Raw genomic sequence first — 21,082 nt, forward strand, 5'->3', positions numbered from 1 at the left:
GAATGTTACATTTATATACGTTTATATACATTACAAATGCTCACCACAATAAGTGTAGTTGCCATCTGTCACCACACAGTTATTACCATTTTATTGACTACATTCCCTACGCTATCCTTTACTTCCTCTAGTCTATACTTTATTGATGTTTGTTGTCTTATTTGAAAAATGACAGAGAAAAAAAAAGACAGGAAAAAAGAGCAATAGAAGTTCTGTACAGGAAACACAGAGAAGCCCAAAGAGAAAAAATACAAAATATCCGTAATACCGCTGGTATGAATGACCAGTGGTAATACATCCTGAGAGCTGAAACACACCTGCCTCAGCCTTGGATCTTCTTGCCCGTTCTTGTGTGATGCTGTTGTTTTGTCTCATTGTAGCAGCACTGTCAGCATAGTAATGGCAGAATAACACAGACCCTTGTTTTCCTTACTCTAATGGGACTGCTGCTTTTCCACATGATCTGGTGGGTCACTTTAAACTTCATGTGTTGTGAGACAGAAAGTCTCCTATTATCTCTAGTTTACAAAAATCCTTTTTATCAAGAATTCATGTTGAATTTTATCAATTGCTCTTTCAGTGTCTATCAATATGATCCTAGAGATCTTATGATTTGGTGCATTTTACTAATAAATTCCTTTACATTGATCCAACCCTTAGATAAGCTCAGTTTGATAATTTTTAACATGCCTCTGGCCTTAACTGCTGTGTTTCCTTAGGTTTTTAAACCTATTTTTATAGAAGAATATCATTTAGGTTCCTTTTCAAGTTCTGATTCTTGAAGTTCATTTTTTTTCCTGGCCTTTATATTACCATCTTGAAAATGGTATACAAAGATTTCTAACATCGTCTATGTTTGCAAATACTTTAAAATGTAGAAGAAAATTGCAGAAGAAATGCAGAGTTGAAGAATCTGGATCATACATATTTGGGGGGAAGAGTTCTTTCAAAACTGCTATTTCTTATATTGTCATTTACTGCAGGTTCTATGTTTCCGAGTCCATTCTGACTGTTCACAATTTCCAAGAAAATCATTATTTCATCAAGATTTTCCAGTATTCTCATGGACTTTATACAGTATTTCCCATCAAGTATCTATATTCATTGCTATATTCCCTTTGTATTTTCTAGTATTCATATTAATTTTTTCTCATTTTCCATTATTCTTGCCAGAGGTTTGTCTAGTTTTGTTGCTTAACCAAAGAATAAGATCTAGACCTTAATTTTCAAGTCTTTTTTTTCTACTTTCTGAGTCATCAATCTTATTTTTATTTATTAAATCCTTATTCCTGTTGTCATTATGCTGGTTTTCTTGTTCTTCTTATAACTCCTGGGTTGACAAATAGGCTTATGTATATTTAGTCTTTCTCAGTTAATAATGAAAATATTTATGGCTATGATTTTTCCTTGGAGTATTGTTCTGGCCACCTGACATAAAAAATATAGATGTACAGTGAACTCATACTTATTTTCTAAGTAGCCTGTAATTATAACTTCAATTTTCCTATATCCCAATGTTTGCTTAGAAAAGTATTTGACAGGGATCCCTGGGTGGCGCAGCGGTTTGGCGCCTGCCTTTGGCCCAGGGCGCGATCCTGGAGACCCGGGATTGAGTCCCACGTCGGGCTCCCGGTGCATGGAGCCTGCTTCTTCCTCTGCCTGTGTCTCTGCCTCTCTCTCTCTCTCTCTCTCTCTGTGACTATCATAAATAAATAAAAATTAAAAAAAAAAGAAAAGTATTTGACAGTAGCAAAATTAATAGCAGCCGAAAATACAATGATGAAAAATATCAACTTTTATAATCCTGTCAGGTGACTAGAAAAAGTGTGACAATAAAATAAGACACTGTCAATGACTCAACTTAAAATATGAAAACTCAGGGATCCCTGGGAGCTCAGCAGTTTAGCGCCTGCCCTCCGCCCGGGGCATAATCCTGGAGTCCCGGATCGAGTCCCACGTCAGGCTCCCTGCAGGGAGCCTGCTTCTCCCTCTGCCTGTGCCTCTGCCTCTCTCTCTCTCTCTGTGCCTCTCATGAATAAATAAATAAAATCTTTTTAAAAATATGAAAACTCTTGCAAGGTATGGGGTCACTTAGAACAGCTAAAACTTATCAAAGAGCTTGATAGCTCTATAAGATAGGTGGAACACAGAACTAGATACTACTTTTCTTACCTCTTAACATACTGGGGATTTCCTCCACTTTTAAAAGTCTTGCACAAACTTGCTCTTTATTTTCACACCGAATTTTAAGCATTAAACCTCCAGAGACTTCATACCAAACTTGCTTCATACAATGTTCATTTCTGCAATTTCACATATAGGAGGTTCAGAATTTATCAGTAACAGTGGTAACGATGACAAGTAAAGCAGTTTCAATCATTCTGAACATGTTACTATTTACTTCCAACAGAGTTTAGAGAACAAAGATAAAAAGTTGAGATTACTGTTGCCATGAGCAATACAAAAGGCACTGAGTCTCCTGAGACAGGAAAAAGAAATTGATTTCTCCGTGTTTTTTCATACTCTACAACACTACTGAAAAGCAGTTTCTCAGCACATAACTATTGATCTACTGCCCTGGAGGGTAAATTAAATATGAGATCACACAAAAAGAAAACACGTGTGTCACTCTTTTGATTCACGCAAGATGCCTTTTAGAGTTCATCAGAGTTGTAAAAGCATGTGGGCATATGAATACTCCATTTACTTGCAATCAATCAATGTTGCTTTTAAATTTTGACCCTGAAAAAAAATAAAATAAATTTTGACCCTGATTATTCCATTTCATTGTCATAAATATGTATTTTGTAAACCTGGAATACCTAAAACCAGTAAACTGTGAAATCATTTCAAATGTAACTTTACTCTGTATATTTTTACTGGATTTTGGGAAATGTATTTAGCTGTGACATAATAAAAATATAAAAAATCCTTTAATAGCTGAACCCATAAATTTTTTTAAAGATTTTATTTATTTATTTGAGAGAGAGAGAATACACATAAGTAGGGGGAAATGGAGAAGCATACTTCCTGCTGAACAGGGATCCCAGGACCCTGAGATCATGATCTGAGCTGACGGAGGCAGATGCTTAACCGACTGAGCCACCCAGGTACCCCCCCCCAAATTTTTTATAACATAAAAGCTTGCACTTTTCAAACTAATGGTTCCATTCAATTTTGCACAATAGAATTTGTAGAATTTGGAATATGGCCCTTTATCATTTAAATTGGAATAAAATTGATGAACCATATAATAAACCATGTCAAGACGTTTGTAGTAATTAGTCTAATTTTCAATATAATTAGGAGGTAAGAAAATTATTTTATTCTTTTCAAATTGTCAGCATTAAGATGCTTGGGAAGATATATTTTTGTCTATAGTGAAAAATATTATATTTTAACTTTGTGGTTCTTAAAATTGGGGGGGTGGAAAGCTGTATTTTTTCCTCCAGAAGACATTTTGGTAATGTCTGGAGACATTTTCAGTTGTCATGAATTGGAGAGGGTTGTTAACTGACATCTAGTGAGTAGAGGCCAGAGATATTGGTAAACATCTTGCAAATTTCAGAAACATTATTTAAGCCTTCATCTGGTAACTTTTCTCTCCCTGTATTAGAGTTTTGTTTTTTTGTTTTTTTTTATGTTAGTCACAGAGAGAGACAGAGACACAGGCCGAGGGAGAAGCAGGCTCCATGCACCGGGAGCCCGACGTGGGATTCGATCCTGGGTCTCCAGGATCGTGCCCTTGGCCAAAGGCAGGCGCCAAACCACTGCGCCACCCAGGGATCCCTGTATTAGAGTTTAATGGAAGTAACTCACAAAAGGAAAAACAAAAGCTATAAGGGAATCGTGTGTGTGTGTGTGTGTGTGTGTGTGTGTATGTAAAAATCAAACATACTTATGTTAACATCATTTGTTCCATATTCTGAAATTATTATTAAAATAAACTCATTTATCTTATTACTAAGATGGCTAATGAGAATAAATGCCTGGTTGCTGGAGCACTGGGCACATATGGGCTGCCAATCCAACAGCTGATGCTTAGTAAGTATAGGCACATGTAAAACTCACTCTAATTGCATGCTGTTTCTACCTTCCACTGTCTTTCTTCTTCTGTCATTTACATTGAAGCCATTCCCACTTGAAATCTTCTCAGCACCCCAGGGTCAGGGAATTCAAACTCTTTGGCCTCTAAGATCTGAATCCAATTTGGCTTTTCAGATGCACCTACACTCATGGCCCCTCCTCCATTCCTCTGACCTGCCAGTCCCTGCAAGTGAGACTCATCCCACCTCTGTCCTTTGTGTGTTTCCTTTCACACTGTTTCCAGTTCAATATGATGAACTTTCATTTTTTACCTTTAAACGTCTTATTGTTCCAGGTCTATCTCAAATATCACCTCCTTTGAGAAAACTTTCTTTTGTTGTTTTTGTTATTTGTTTTACATTTGTCTGATCCACTAACTTTTTATTCTCTCTCCTGAGTTCCCATAGCATTTTGTTCACATCTGTACATGCACCTATTGTCAACATGATTTACTTCTGTGTCTACAAATTTTAAGTTTCTGGAGAGCAAGGACTATATTTGGTTTAATTTTGCATTTCTCAGGAATCCCTGGGTGGCTCAGTGGTTTAGCACCTGCCTTCAGCCCAGGGCATGATCTTGGAGTCGCGGGATTGAGTCCTGCAATGGGCTCCCTGCATGGAGCCTGCTTCTCCATCTGCCTGTGTCTCTGCCTCTCTCTCTCTCTTTCATGAATAAATAAAATCTTTAAAATTTTTTTTACATTTCTCATGGGCTGTATTTGATAACTTAACAGAACTGAATTTACTTATTTGAATCATAAACTAACATTTGAAGAAGCTCAAGAATGCAGATGTAAAAAATCATGAGGTACACTGCAAATTGTTTTCTTTCCTAGTCAGAGAAAAACAACTTCTAGTATCTGCTAAACAAGGAACAGTTGGCTTTGGAATATTTGTATCTCCACTTCCATACCTATGCCCTTCTTAAGATGAAAAGAAATCTGAAGCTACAGTATTTGGAAGGCTCATCAAATTTTGTAGGTTAATCAACAGCCATAACCATTATGAACTTAGTCTTTTTATTCACAGGGTAACATTTTTCTAGTTCAGAGAAAGTTAATCACTACTGTTTAGAAATAAAGATTAATTTAGACAAGCTGAGTGAGTGTAATTCTGCCTACTTTATATTCTTAAGAATTTAAAGGACAGTTTCTTAAATGGAACGCATGTGGGTTTGTGTGTCTCATCTTATGCATGAAGATCAATGCATTAAAATCAGTCTCAGGGGGCACCTGGGTGGCTCAGTCATGATCCTGGGGTCCTGGGATCGAGTTCCACATCAGGCTCCCCATGGGGAGCCTGCTTCTCCCTCTGCCTATGTCTCTGCCTCTCTGTCTCTCTCATGAAATAAATAAAATCTTAATAAACAAATAAATAGTCTCAGGTAGTAAAAGCAAGATCTTATTGATATTTCTTCCTAGATCTAACTCTTTCCAATGTTGCTTGGGTGGCATATTAAGAGTTTTCTCATGGTTTAGGCACGTTATAATTTTTTCCAAAATTATTACAGCCATGCTCTATGGAGTAGTATTTTCCACCTTCTATTTTCCACCTTCCATTTGGTTTCCAGTTAGTGCCACCTAGTCACATTTAGCCCTCACTATGGGTACTTCCTTTGCCAACCTATATAGAAAGGTGGAGGGACCATTGGGCCATGTACCTTTCAGGTTAGATGCTCTCATTCTCATAACAGAATCTTGAGCTATCCTCATTCTAATTGATATACAAAGCATATGAATTAACCAACATGTCAAAATTTCTGCCCTTAAATTCTGACCAGCAACAATGATCCTGACCCTTTTACTGTCTGAAAATCGTGAATAGCTTATAGTAAGAAATGTTGTTTATGAGGACTGCCTAAAAGATATGGATGCAATACTTCTATCACAAGTCAAAGATGACAGATAGGTTGTTGCAGCCACTCAAGCATCCTGCCCACGACAGACGTTGTTAATCTACTACAGAACTTGTTCCTTTTGATTGTGTACTCAGCCATAAAGCTTCCTAACAGTTATTTAGTCAGGTGACAAATTGAAACTTACTCGCCATCATGGGGAATAATGATCTAAATGTTGCCCTGAATAAAGCCATACCACTGAGGGCCTGTGATGTCAAATGAACAAAAAAGTTGGGACGGTTCATAGAATTGATTCAATACTTTGTGATGCTGGGCAACAGTTTACATTTAGGGGATCTACATAAAAATCTTTTTGGCATTTGTCTCCGAGTTAATTCCTAGTGCCATCATGATGAGGAATCAGGATTTCCCTTGGAAAATCAAGAAAACCTGCTTCTTAAAAAAACAAAACCAAGGGCAGCCCAGGTGGCTCAGCGGTTTAGCGCCGCCTGCAGCCCAGGGCCTGATCCTGGAGACTTGGGATCGAGTCCCACGTCGGGCTCCCTGCATGGAGCCTGCTTCTCCCTCTGCCTGTGTCTCTGCCTCCCCCCCTCTCTGTGTGTGTGTGTGTGTGTGTGTGTGTGTGTGTGTGTGTCATGAATAAATAAATAAAATCTTTAAAACAGAAAAAACAAAACCTGAGGGACCTGGAGGGCATTATGCTACGTGAAATAAGTCAGACAAATACGGTAAGATCTCACTAACATGTGAAATCTGAAAAACAAACAAAAACAGAAAACTGAACTTGTAACAAATTATTGGTTGCCAAAGGCAGGGAGTTGGGTGAGCAAAATGGGTAAAGGGGGTCAAAAGGTACAAACTTCCAGTTATAAGATAAGTAAATCATGCATGGGATGTAAAGTATAGAATGGTAACTATAATTAATAATACTGTACTGTATATTTGAAATTTGTCAAGAGTAAATCTTAAAAAGTTCTCATCACAGGAAAAAAATTTTAAACTATGATTGTGATGGATGCTAACTAGACTTACTGTGATCATTTCACAATATACACAAATACTAACTCATTACGCTGTATAATTGAAACTAATATAATGTTATACCTCAATTACAAAAAGAAAGCAGCACTTACCAAGGCCTTGTCCACTTATTCCAACCCCCTTACCACACCTTAACTTTCTCAATTCTTGTCTCATCCAAACCCAAGTTGGAAAACTTCAGCCTGTAAGTTCTTGAGGTTTGTGTTGTCACTGGAATTTAGTACTCCATAAATACGATTTAAACGAATGAATAACTGGGGACACCTGGGTGGCTCAGCTGTTGAGCATCAGTCTTTGGCTCAGGGCATGATTCCGGATTCTGGGGATCGAGTCCCGCTTCTGGCTCCCTGCGAGGAGCCTTCTTCTCCCTCAGCTTATCTCTGCCTTTCTCTGTCTCTCATGAATAAATAAAATCTTTTTAAAAATTGAATAACTGAATGGCTAATGGTAAGTGCCCTGCCTCCCGAAGTGCCCTATTTAGAGACTTCTGGACAGAAAAAAAAGTGGTAACCTTTTCCAATTTTTCTTGTGGACACAGGCTTATAAACGGAGGGAGTAAAGAAGATTAATCCTAGGGCAGGGATCTGCAAACACGGGTCTAAGTGTTGTGCTGTCTGGACAGACTCTAGCTAGCATGAGGGCAGCAGGTGCTTAGAAAAAGTCACCTGAAGGAAATGTCAGGAGGTAGGGTGTGCTTATGCCTAGCATTTAAGGCTGGTTGAAGCCTGGTAGGAACACAGTTCCAGTCAGTGCCTAGTTGTTACCTATTCGGTTTCTGCTCGTGAAGTTGTGGTTTGGAGCTGGGAGAAATATGAACAAAGTCTATTTTTAGACGAAGATCACAGATACAAAGGTCTGTTTCACTATAAACGCCACTGACGTCTAGCTCGAAGGCGTGGTCGGTTTTCTCCGGAAACACAAGGGCCCCGCCCGCTCTTGAGCAGCTTCTCGGGGCCGAGCTCCGCCAGCAGAGGGAGAGCAGGAGGCGCGGCCCGGTCGTAGCCGACGCAAACCCGGAGGTCCTGAGAACCCAGGGAGCGGCCGCGACTGATCGCCACAAATGCGCAGACGCTGCGGGGGCGCGGCCAATGTGGATCTTCGCGTCGTGCCGCGGGGCGCTGGGATTGGCCATGACGTAGGCCCGTGGAAAGCAGGGAAGGAACGTGACCCGGCGTGAGGGGCGGGGCCTGGACACCGTGGGAAAGAGCGTCTGCGACGGCCCAGTCGGGAAGGGCGTGGCCTAGGCAGGGCCCAGGGGCGTAACCTGAAAAAGGTGGACTTAGTGCGTGAAAGGGGGGGGGCATGACCGCTTGTAAGGGCCTGACAGAGTTGGCCGAGACTGCGGAAGAGGTGAGCTCGAGCAAAGGGCAGAGGAATTACCAGACTGGAAAGGAGGAACGTGGGCACAAGGGGTTCAGAGGAATGAGCTTGATCCCAGGGATAACAAGGATGTGGAGAAGACCCGTGGAGAGGCGGGGCCCCGGAGTAGCGCCAGCTCGAAGCGGGGGTGGGTCCAGGCAGAAGGCAGAGGCGGGGCCAAGTTAGTGCGCAAGCGCGCGGCCGCAACTTCAGGCCCGGAGCAACAGCAGTAGCGGTGTAGCCAGGGCAGAGAACGGGTGCAGACCCAGGCTGTGGGTGCATGGAGAGCAGATTCTGGCTCCGACGCGGTGAGCGAGCCCAAGGACTTTAACTGCTTTGTCTGAGACCTGGGCCGGGGCGACGGGGACGTGGCATGACGTAATTAAGCGAGATGACGTACCCGGCGTGAGGGGCGTGGCGAATCGTAACCGGACGTAGCCAAGATGGCCGCGCGCATGAGTCTCCTCGGTGCAGAGCGGAGGGGTCCGCGGTCAGGGAAACTTTCGGGTAAGATCCGGCGGCGATTACAGCATAAGGAGTAGGGGGCACGCGTGGCCGTATTAGAGAGGACCGCCCTCTTCCCCTCACGACCATGCTCTGTGATGGGCCCTGAAGCTGCAACAGGCTGGCGGTTCCGCGAGGATGGCTGCAGTCCCCGCCGGGCTTCTCTGTAGAGCGGGGAGGAGGAAGCAGGAGATCGCTTTTTCCCTACTCTGACCCTGTTACTCCACTGTGAAGGTCGCCAAGCAGCTACATCCCCTTGGGAGCTTGTCCATTTAACGGTAGATCAGCTGTCCCAGACACTTTGGGAGGTGGGGGGTTGCAGTTCCAGAAACCCAGGCGCAGCAGCCTGGGACTCACTCACATCTGCATCTTTGCTCTCCGCCCCTTGGCCATGCCAAAAGCTATGGGCAGAGTCACAGCCACACCAGGGCAGGGGATCAGCTTAGCTCTGTCAGGTGGGCATATCTGAGTTTTCTCTACTCAGTTGTCTCCTTTTCCTTTTTGCCCTGCCCCAGATCTGGAGGGAAAGAACCCACAAAACATGAACGTTGTTGGTGGCTCTGCTTTTTTTGTAGCATGAGTTAAAAGCTACTGTGCTGAAGCTGTTGGAAACTCTTTGTTGTTGTTGTTGTTGTTGGAAACTCTTTATTATCAGTGTAATTCCTTCTCATTTAATTTTGCTGCGAAAGCTTGAGAAATGCAGGACGATAGCGAAGAATTCCACTAATTTGGGTGGAATTAATTTTCTGTCAGCCACTGAAAGCCACATTACTTCCTGCTTTCCCTTCGTCCTTTACTGCTAATCTGGCCATCTCCACTCTATTTAAAAGTCTTACCGGAATATGGAGAGAAGTCCAATATTTCTGGTGAGAAAAGCTGCCCCACAACCTGCCCCTGCAGGTCCCTGAGAACTGTCATTGTTCTCAGCCTGCTTTGGAGTTGACAATGAACCAAAGTTCACCACACCCACCCTCCTTTCTGGGTCTTAGTAAAGAGCTGCACTATTCTTGACTATTTGGGGAATGAAAATCTCTCTCTAGCCTCATGCTCTCTGCTGAGCACCAGAGCTGCCCTGGCAACTCTCCTAGATTTTTCCTCTTGCTGTCCCCTTGGACCTCAAATCCATAGAATTAGCAGGAAGACTGTCATCTTTCTTTCCCACTTGCTCCTTTTGCCAGCTTGTTCCTCTTCAGGCAGTCATCCTCATTCTACCACCAGCATCATCCAGCCATAAAGTCACGGGGCCTTCTTCAACAACTACTTCCCTTTTCATTCCCTCCAGGGATGCTGCTCGACATCCTACAGTGTATAGGACAGCCTCAACACGGAGTTACCTGGTCAAATGTCAATAATGTCAAGATTGAGAAACCCTGAGTTAGAGAAAAAAAACCTTTACAGTGGCCTAGAAATCTATACAATCTGGCATGCATTACCTCTCCACCTTATCTCCTACTACCCTCCTCCTAGTACACTATTCCTGCCATGCTGGCCGCCTTACTATCCCTTTGTATTTGCCAGACACGTCCCCACTTCAGTCTTTGCACAGGCAATTCCCTCTTCCTGGAGTATCCTTCCTGCTGATAGCCTTATTACTAAATCCTTCATTTCTTAAATCTTTAGCTCAATTTTCAATAAAGCCTCCTTTGAGCAGTTGACTTTATTTTATTTATTTTTAAAGATTTTATTTATTCATGAAAGAGACAGGCAGAAACACAGGCAGAGGGAGAAGCAGGTTCCCTGTGGAGAGCCCGATGCAGGACTGGATCCCGGACGCTGGAATCACACCGAGCCAAAGGCAGAAACTCAACCACTGAGCCACCCAGCCGTCCCTGAGCAGTTTATTTTAAATGCAACACTCCTTTCCCAGTGGCACTTCCAAATTTACTCTATCCTGCTCTACTTTTCCTTGAACATAATTTAATTGTCTATATGGCTGACTTACGTATGTATTACGTTGCTATTTATTGTCTGCTCCCCCTACTGGAATGTAAGTTCCACAAGAGTAGAGCCTTTGTTTTATTCCTCTAATGATCCTAGAACAGTGTCTGGTATTTAATAGACCTTTGATTGATGACCTGGTGAATGAAAAGATAAAAGAATGATGGATTGAATGAAGGATGGTTAAAGGAATCTCCACTTGTTGAAGCGCTAACACCCAATCGAATGGTGCCAGGAGACGGAGGCTTTGTGACCATAATTAGGGTTATCAGGTCATCGTGCTACATGATAGGATTAGTGTCCTTAAAGAAAAGGGAGAGTCCAGAGCTTGCTGTGTATCATGTAAGGACTCGGTGAGAAGGTAGCTGTCTAGCAAGCTATGAAGTGGGTTCTCCCCGGGAACCAATTGGCCTGAACGTTGATCTTGGATTTCCAGCCCTTAGAACTGTGCAAAATAAGTAACTGTCTGTTGTTTAAGCCACTCAGTCTATGGCATTTTGGTAGAGCAGCCCAACTGGCTAACATACTTCAGTGTGTTCATTGGCAAAGTGATGTATACCATAGAGTGCGTGGAACCAGGTTGCAAGGCTAGCTGTTTATCACCCTTTACTTTGCAATAGTCCCGACACATGGCTTGTTGCTGGTCATAAAGGGTTCTGTCCGGAGCCCTCCTTTGTTCCTTTCAGGGCCATAATAGGAAGTAACTCTGCTTCCTGCTTTCAGTGGACACAGCTCAGGTGTGTTGTTGTTTTTTTTTTTTTCCTCTCTCCTTGCGCTTGGGTATAGCCCTCTTTCCTCTAGATTGGAACTGGCAAGTTTGAGGCAGCAAAACAGGGGAGAAGAGCAGGTTCACAGTCAATTAATAGTGAGATACATGAAGAGAGGAGGATGAAATCAACTTTTCTGCCTTGCTCAGCATTGCTGGGGATCATAATGTGCTTTTTTTGTACCTTACGCTTTTCTCAGAAAGATGATATGCAGAAAAAAGTTCCGATCTGTAAATGACATGTGTGTTCAGTGCATCCTCAATTTCAGTTATGTGACTTTGGGCCCCCGCTTGCCTGCCACCACAGCCAGACAGTTGAGAGGTCTCTGGTAGGCCACAGGCAGAACCTGAGGAGTCCTGGATGGTTTTCCTTGCCATATGATGTGCATTTCAGGAGGCTCCAAGGGGGAGAAATGAATTGCACACGTGGAGGGTCCAGTTCGTGCCTTGTTCTGCTTTGCATCCCAGCCCCCAGCATGGTTCCTGGAACAAAGGAAATAGCAATCAGCGCAGAAGTACAAGCATTTACAGCAGAATTTCCATCCCTGTGAGACCAACTTAGGTTCATCTTTGGGTGTGTTCCCCCTGCAGGTCGGGGAGAACTTTGGGGGTCCTTCACGTCTGAGAGGTGGGGATGCGAGGCCCTCGTCTGAAACGGCAAGCATTTAAAAGTGTTTCAGAAGTATAAGTAACCCCACAACTGGGTGATGGTGGCCTCTAGGGAGAGCCCTTCCTACTGTCCAAGAACATGCTGGCCACCACTTCACAGTTTGCAGTCCTTGAAATCGGGATGCACATCTCCATCACCGAGGAGGTGTGCCCAGGTCACTGAGCGGCCATCATGTGCCAGGCCCTGTGTCCCCAAGAGATGCGGCTGCGGCAGAGACAGACACGGCCCTTACTGCCACGGGGCTGGGGTGCTGGGGAGGTGGCGTCACAATGTACGTTCCTGAGGAGGTGTTCAACTGCAAGAAGCACCGTGAGGGAGGTGAAGAGGGCGCTGGGCTGAGCCCGTGGTCAGGGGAGGTTCTAGGAAGTGATGCTGGAGCGGAACACCTGAGGAGAGAGGAGGAACTAACCAGGTGCAGATGGAGGACAAGTGGTCCAGGGAAGGAGGAGCATCTGCACAAGCCCTTAGGCTGGAGGGAGCTTCGGGAGAGGGAAGAAACAGTCCATGTGGCTGCTGTGTAGGAAGGAGTGGGAAGTGGACATCACAGCTAAAGAGACTATCCTCCTGGAGTTGACCAGTGAGTTTCAGGAAGAGGAGTAGATTACCGACTCATTCCCCCCTCAGCCCGCCCTCCTTCCTCCCCCAACCGTGTGTACTCATAGTCTGAATGTTGTCCTGCTTAGAGGTTTCCACTTGATGGCCAGTCTCAGTTGTTTACAGCTTTTCCTCTTCTGTCCTCCTGCTTCTAGGTTATTAGGTTCCTGCAAGTTATTTGGGGCCCAATCAAGATTTCAAGCTAAACATGGCAGTGATGAGTAGCCTGAGGGCCATTCTTCAAGCCTCTCCATGCAAGTCACTTTGGAGAAGATTCCAGATCCCCACGTTCATGCCAGGAAGGCCCTGCAGCTGCACGTAACGAAACCTGGAACCAAGCCTGTGAGTACACTGCTGCCTTAAAGAGAGTGAGAGGTTGGGGCACCTGAGTGATATAGTCCATTAAGTGTCCGACTTGGTTTCAGCTCAAGTCATGATCTCAGGGTCGTGAGATTGAGCCCCACCTCAAGCTCCAGGCTCAGCTTGGAGTCTGCTTGAGATTCTCTCTCCTTCTCCCTTTGCCCCTTCATACCCCCTTCTCTGTTCATCCATGCTCACTCACTCACTCTCTCAAATAAATTTTTGTTTTTTTAAAAAAAATTATTTATTCATGAGGGATACAGAGAGAGAGAGAGGCAGAGACACAGGCAGAGAGAGAAGCAGGCTCCATGCAGGGAGCCTGATGTGAGACTCGATCCTGGGTCTCCAGGATCACGCCCAGGGCTGAAGGCAGTGCTAAACTGCTGAGCCACCTGGGCTGCCCTCAAATAAATCTTTGAAAAGAGAGTGAGAGGCTTGCTGTTGCATGATAGTCACGTGTCCTGTGTTTATCTGTATAGTGTCAGTGGCATTCCAGAGTGGGATTGTGTACCTTCAGAACCATGAGAATAACTATTTGTTTCTCTATTTGTCTTCTAAAATAAACGTGGAAAATTCTTTTTCCCCAGGTTTATTGGCATATAATTGCCACATAACCTCATGTGAGTCGAAGGTGTGCAATGTGCTGATTTGATACACATATATTGCAAAATGATTACCATTAAAAGATTTGGAAAGTCGTTTTCTTGACAAAGTTTACCATGTGAAAATGATGTCATGCAGAAATAGGATGAGACGTATTCCAGTTTCAAATAGCTTGGAACCTGTTCTGTATTTTTTTTTAAAGATTTTTTTAAATTTATTTATTCATAGAGACAGAGAGAGAGAGAGAGGCAGAGACAGAGACACAGGCAGAGGGAGAAGCAGGCTCCATGCAGGGAGCCCGACATGGGACTTGATCCGGGGTCTCCAGGATCACGCCCTGGGCTGCAGGCGGCGCCAAACCACTGTGCCACCGGGGCTGCCCCTGTTCTGTATTGTTCTTGTTAGCAACAGTCTTCTTACAAACATTGATCCACAGACTGCGAATTATTTCTGAGAGTCTTAATGTTCTGGAAGTTGCATGTTAATGTTTGTAAGCAGGTCAGTAGCTTCACAATCTGAAATATTCTTTCTCAAGTCACAAATTGCAGAGTTCATTCTGGTTGACCAGCTTACCTAAATGGGCTCTGCCATAAACACAGCATATTAATCAAGGCAGCAGATGGTCTTTCCTGAAACCTCTTGTATCTCATCCCCCTCCTGAAATACCGGTTCCCTGCTGTGTCCCTGTGGTGCAGGGATTGTCCACCGAGGTTCTACTGACATGGGGGATGGGTCATTCTGTGTTGTTGTGGGTGCAGTGTGCACTGTAGGTGTTAAATGACATTCTAAATATCCACTGAGGAACAAAATAACCCTGGTAAAGAACCAACGAGATTGTAGGAGGAGGATAGCGTATGTGTTAGTGGAGAGAGGAGTTAAAGAAAAGGCTAGGAATATTTTATATATTTCCCACTTTTCTCCATGAGTTAACAGAGTTTCAAATGTTGGCTTGCTTCAAAATTTCAGGTTCTTAACTTTTCCTCCTTAGATTTCTTTTCTTTAACCCTATATTACGCATAAGAAAATGAATTCATTAGTAATGCTAATCTGGTTAAGTTCATGGCCTTAAAGCTGCTTCATAAATATATTTTTATTTTAGGTTTATTTTGTTTTCTCCAACATTGACTCTGTTCTCATTAGAATAAACTGACTGGAGTCATACGTTTCTGGTTGCTAGGGGTGGCTTCCTACCAGTAGACTCACATATTACTCTAATGGCTTATTCCCAACATTTACATTTGCGGTCTGAAGCTTAAATTGAGGGAAAAAAAATGATAGTATTTGTCTAGTTACTAATATTTTGTGTTTGTGTGGGAGTTTTTCTTGATTTTTGTTTGTTTTTATTTACAAAGAGATGAAATTTGAAGGTATAAAATTCAATATGCTAATGACTTCAAAATAGTTTGCTTCTTTTAGTAGTGGCTTGGGAGTTGTGGAGGCTTCCCTTGATTGATTTCCCACCTCAGATGAAATGTTCTTATTTATTTATTTATTTATTTATTTATTTATTTATTTATTTATTTTTAAGATTTTATGTATATATTCATGAGAGATAGAGAGAGAGAGGCAGAGACACAGGCAGAGGGAGAAGCTGGCTCCATGCAGGGAGCCTGACATGGGACTGGATCCTGAGTCTCCAGGATCAGGCCCTGGGCTGAAGGTGGCGCTAAACCGCTGAGCCATCCAGGCTGCCTGAAATGTTCTTATTTGTAAGTTACTAAGAAAAAGCATGTGACAATCATGATTTGATTTTACTTTTTGGAATGATGCACCAGCCCTCCTCCCTGTTTTCACTGGGGGGAATTTTATGGTTTCTGCTGCCCTGAGCCACTGAGTATGTCCTGTTCCTAAATCCCAGACCTTCTGCCTTTCAGTTGTAAGGACAATATGTATTGTGTCTGGCAACTTAACAGCCCACTGTTGCTGGATATAAAGGGTTCTGCCCAGAGCCCTCCTTTGTTCCTTTCAGGGCCGTAATAGGAAGTAACCAGAAGGCCCATTGCACACTTGCGACCAAGAACAACCCAAGATCGCTGAGGGTTAGAAAGGATAACATGGAAAGCCCTTTGCTAGTACCTGCCACACAGTGAGGACTGTGTTGGCAGGTTACTTCTGGTACTATGATTATCATCATCACCGTCTTTATCATCATTATCGACTCAGTGCCTCCCTCAGATATTTGGCCATTTTTAAAATGGGGGTAAGCAGAATGAGGAGTAAAGGAAAGAGGAAGATATGGCAAATTCAGAAAGCAGCATTTCACTAGAGCCTGTCTATGTCTGCGCTTCACCTTCACACTCTGCTCCCCACCTCCCAGGGAATCGTTGTCTGTCAACTCAGATTGCTGTTCGCTGTTATCTCAAGTAGCAGACAGTAAACATTGACAGTCCTGCATCTATTACCCAATATGCAGATAAAATCAATTTCACTTAGTATATCATCTAGTGAAATTTAGTTTCATTGTCACAGGAAAAAAATGTTAGAGATCTTCAAGCATAGGAAAATAAATTTAATAATGTTAATTTTTAATTTAATGAAACATAAAGAGTATCAACTAGAATGGAAATGGTACAGATTTGTTGTTATTCCAGTGATTCTTCATGATCTCCTTACTTTTAGAAGGAAAAGAAACATTTTTTTAGAATAACATGGAATAGAATGGCACTATATAAAATCTAGCCACGGGACCCATGTGTGTATTTTCATGTAAATGTAAATTTATTATAATTTATGGCCACATATTGCTAGCACTTACCATATTGAAACTTTCCATCAGGGGATCCCTGGGTGGCGCAGCGGTTTGGCGCCTGCCTTTGGCCCCGGGCGTGATCCTGGAGACCCGGGATCGAATCCCACGTCGGGCTCCCTGCATGGAGCCTGCTTCTCCCTCTGCCTGTGTCTCTGCCTCTCTCTGTCTCTCTCTGTGTGACTATCATGAATAAATAAATAAAATCTTTAAAAAAAAAAAAAAGAAACTTTCCATCATCAGAGAAAGTTCTATTTGATAGGACTGGTCTGTATCATAACTGTATTAGTAAAATGTTCTATTATTTCTCCTATTAAACCTTGATGAACACAAAGCCTGGACAACAGTATTAAAAAGCTTGTTTTACAATGTCTTAACAGAAAGTTTTATTAATCCCTAGATAAAACAAGCTGGGATACCCCGACTGTGTTGTCTTCTATTAACTTTTGAATAATCCTGAGAAACAATGGACTGGTTAAGAGCCCCTTGAAATTATGTTAATGGCCTCAGGGGTGTCAGCAGCTATAAGGAGTGTTAGAACACTGAGCCTCAGGAACTGTGGGCTTTAGTCTCCTGTGCTGAGAACTGCATGTGTATGCTGCACTTGCCTGGGCTCAGCATCAGAATGTCTTTTATAGCTCTCATGCTCTGAGAAGACAATTTGTGATCTTTCTTAGCAATATCCTGTGGGAGGAAGCTGTCCCTGTGAATCCTATCACTGTGCCCAGCCCTAGCTAGGCCTACTAGGGATCTTAAATTACATGAGGAAATCGCACATCTCAAGAAAAAGGACAGTAACAGGGCAAGACACAGGAGAAAAAGCCAGTGAGGTTGTCCAATAGATAAATAATGTGAGCCACCAATACGAGCCATATGGGCAATTCTATATTTTCCAATAACCATATTTAAAAAGGAACAAATAGTATGTCAGTAAAACTGAAGGAAAAACAAATAAATGTGTTCAATTATGAAATTCTATACAGGAAATATATAGATGAAATATAGTATACAGACAAAATTAATTTTACTGATATATTTAACTTAGTATATCCAAAATATCACTTTAACGTATAATTGATATAAAAATCATCAAAATAGTTTACATTCTTTATTTTGTACTAAGTCTTCAAAGCCCAATGGGTATTTTACATTTATAGCATATCTCATTTTGAATGACCAAGGGGAATAGCATGGCAAGACCAGAGTTTGGGAAGAATGAAGAGAAAGGAAATTTAGGTGGCTAAGATGGGTTCCTCAGAGGAAAACCTTGGCACTGGACACAAATTAGGATTTGACATACAGACTTTAAAATAGGAATAGCATGGGACATCTGGGTGGCTCAGTGGTTGGGTGGCTGCCTTTGACTCAGGTCATGATCCTGGGATCTGGGATCGAGTCCCACATCAGGCTTCTGCGAAGAGCCTACTTCTCCCTCTGCTTGTGTCTCTGCCTCTCTCTCTCTCTTCTCTCTCTTTCTCATTGTCTCTCATAAATAAATAAATAAATAAATCTTAAAAAAAAAACAGGAACAATATGATAAAGGTGGTAATTTAGGAAAATGGTCCGATGGTAAAACCTAGTAGAGGGTATTGAGACCAAAGGACATGGTATGAAGTCTAGAGTGTAGGGGCCTGACCTGGGCTGCTGGTCATGGACAAGGCAAGGAAGAGATAAGCATGAAAGATCCTTTTTTTTTTTTTTTTTTTAGCATGAAAGATCCTTAAAGAAAATGTAATGTGATCATTAGGGTAAGAGGAATAAAGATGATAGAAGACTGGAACCTTCTCAACAATGCTCTTTATCTTACATGTTTAGTGAACAAGCATTGATTAAAAAAAAAAACCACTTCATTTCTTCTTGGGGTTGATACAACACTGGGAGAGGCAGATAATAAGCATGCATGCATATGATAATTACACCTGTGTAATAAATGTTTTGAAGCAAAAGATCAGAATGTTATGACTTAAAAAAAGAGAGGGGTTCATATAATAGGATAATCAAAAAGGTGAGGAGGTGACACTTTTACTGAAGAGGTGATAAGCCAATAATAGGAGCCAGCCCTGAGCTGAATGAGTGGAAATTAATTTCTGAGGAGGAGGAACAGGAATTGAGGGGCTAAGGCAGGAATGTGCTCTTTCTACGTTTCAAGAGTTGAAAGAGGGACAATCTTGAGGCTGGAGACATAGGGTGATACAAACACAAAATAAATCAAAACCAGGACTACTCCTATTAATAAGAACTAGAACCAAGCACATTTTCACTATGGAACCAACAAGGATTTTGTTACTCATTAGCAGTATATTAGTGACACCTTCCTAACGACAGTGTAGCTCTGCTTACTGAAACCATGGTTGATAAGATCACCATTCCTGTTTATTTTCCTCCATGAGAGAAGAACCTGAAAATGAAATGAAGACACTATTAATCAGAACACTCAATCCTTTTCCTATTTTGAGGAAAAGTGTAAGCAACTGTAAATTTCAATCTGTATTTTGTTAATGTGGAGGAAGATGATGGGAGTATTGGAGAGGAAATTTTTCTTTTACTCTTCAAAGTTTTCACTGGACTAAATTAAATTGACATGAGAGAGATCAACAAGAGAAAAAAAAAACCCAAAGTTTAATTACATGCACACAGAGACCCAGTAGTAAAATTGTCATCCAAAGAAATGACCAGGTCCCTGGGTGGCTCAGCGGTTTGGCGCCTGCCTTCGGCTCAGGGCATGATCCTGGAGTCCCGGGATTGAGTCCCGCATCGGACTCCTGGCATGGAGTCTGCTTCTCCCTCTGCCTGTGTCTCTACCTCTCTGTATATGTGTATGTGTGGTCTTTCATGAATAAATAAATAAAATCTTTAAAAAACAAACAAAGAAATGACCAAAGTGGACAGTATTTATACTGTTTTGACAAAGAAACAATAACTCTGTGGGGAATTGGCAGGACAAAGAAAACGTATTATTGAGGATCTTCAATTAGTAAGGAATTCTAAACAGAATTTGGGCTGGAGTAGTAAATTAGTAAAAGGAGCAAAGGTTGTCTATACAGTCTTCTCAGCTCTGAATTTCCTGTCTCTGGTGATAAGGTTTGTCTCTTTACCTCCTGGTGTGGGAAAGGTACCTTCCACAGGGGAGATTTATTTCCTGCTTTTTGGAGGCAAAGGGGGGTTCCAAGTGTTCTTGCACTGGCTGTTTCTTAAGTAACTGTGGTTTGAAATAATATGCCAAGGTGGCACATTTTGGGGTGGCCTGCCCTTAGCTCCCACAGGAGGAAAGAACAAAAATGTGAATGTATCTCTCACAACAGTTTATCTTGCAAAACAAACCCCTTGGGAAAGGCTGGCTTTGCTAAGGTGACAGCCACCAAGGGGGGGATGGGGGGATGGGTCTGGATTCCCAAAGGAGGAAGTGATGGGGGCGAGAAAACCTTCCAGAAGCTGCTGAACTTATAAACCAAAGGGCATAAATTGATAGGAGCATTACAGTCCTAACAGAGCAACAAAGGAATAGGCCCAGTTTGGGGGGGGGGCAGTGTTTGCCTGGGTGAGAATAGGCATTTCTGGGCATTTCCTGAATGCAGTGTGAGGGACAAGTCAAAGCGAAAGGAGAGATCATCTTGGGGATCTGCTTGTTAGTTTCCTTCCTGCCTAGTCTTTACAGGAGACCCTTGTGAATTGGTTTTGAAGAGTGAATTCTCAAACCCTCAGCCACAGTCTGAGTGTCTTACAGGGGATGGAGTTGCAAGGTCTCTTTGTGCCAGGCACCTTGAAAACTCAATCGGGGCTGTTTACTTGTGTTAGAAGGTGGGAGAGGGATAGTAAAGCTTCCCCCAACCTGAGAAGGCACTTCGAGACCAGAATACAAAGCAAGCCACTCTGTACAGTTTACACAGAGTTTTATTCAGAGTAACTTACTGCAAGGTATCAAGCTGGTGACAATCCAGCGAGACACAGCTAGCTATTTGCAAAGTCTGGACCTTGGTCCACAGATTTTATAGAGTGAGGAGACTCCCAGGGGGCACTGTAGTGAGGGCAGAGGATTCACATGCATTTCAAAGGGTTGGCACACACCTAATTTTACAGCTAACATTTAACCTTGTGACACCATCTGTGTGTCAGGGAAGGGAAAGAGACTGTGTCATCTCTGACAGATTCGTGAGAGGCTGAAGCAAACCTCACATTCTGGCCTTGGCTATTCTAAGGTATGAATATTAATTTCCAAGGGATCCATAACACATAGCCCGAGACAGGTCAGGCGACAAGATGGAGGGCAAAGATGGAAATAAATCGTTAAAAAAAAAAAAATGCCCTAAGTTTGCAGAGACCATGGTTTCTCAACTTCATTGATGGTTGGGGTCCTGTAATTCTGTGCATTTTAAGATGTTTAGCTGCATGCCTGGCGTTTATCCACTAGATGTCAGCAGCACTCTTCCAGTTGTGACAATCAAAACTATCTCTAGATAGTGCCAAATGTCTTCTGGGGGCAGCGTTGCTCCCTTCTGTTGAGAACCACTGGTCTACTGTCAGGAGAGCCCTCTCTATCTCATTTTTGCCCTACCCTCCC

At 42.6% G+C, this 21,082-nt stretch overlaps 1 protein-coding gene and 1 long non-coding RNA gene across 4 annotated transcripts in view; one reads left to right on the top strand and one right to left on the bottom strand.

Annotated features, from left to right (window-relative positions):
* Positions 1 to 8,152: 8,152 nt before the first annotated feature.
* CA5B (carbonic anhydrase 5B) overlaps positions 8,153 to 21,082 on the top strand; it is a 133,890-nt gene continuing 120,960 nt past the window's right edge. For 2 of the 3 annotated variants that reach the window (XM_025437164.3, XM_025437202.3), the window contains exons 1-2: positions 8,513 to 8,850; positions 12,971 to 13,157. The gene's annotated coding sequence lies outside the window, so the exon portion shown is untranslated. Of the gene's footprint in view, positions 8,335 to 8,512; positions 8,851 to 12,970; positions 13,158 to 21,082 lie in introns of those variants that run through there. The other variant, XM_025437170.3, reaches the window with a different exon arrangement.
* Positions 10,499 to 21,072, bottom strand: LOC125754708 (uncharacterized). Its single transcript, XR_007409491.1, has 3 exons — positions 18,865 to 21,072; positions 16,534 to 16,707; positions 10,499 to 12,034 (listed from the first exon to the last, which is right to left on the bottom strand). It is a non-coding gene; the product is annotated as an uncharacterized LOC125754708 (long non-coding RNA).

This window comes from Canis lupus, chromosome X (assembly GCF_003254725.2).
Source record: "Canis lupus dingo isolate Sandy chromosome X, ASM325472v2, whole genome shotgun sequence".
Classification (NCBI taxonomy): domain Eukaryota; kingdom Metazoa; phylum Chordata; class Mammalia; order Carnivora; family Canidae; genus Canis; species Canis lupus.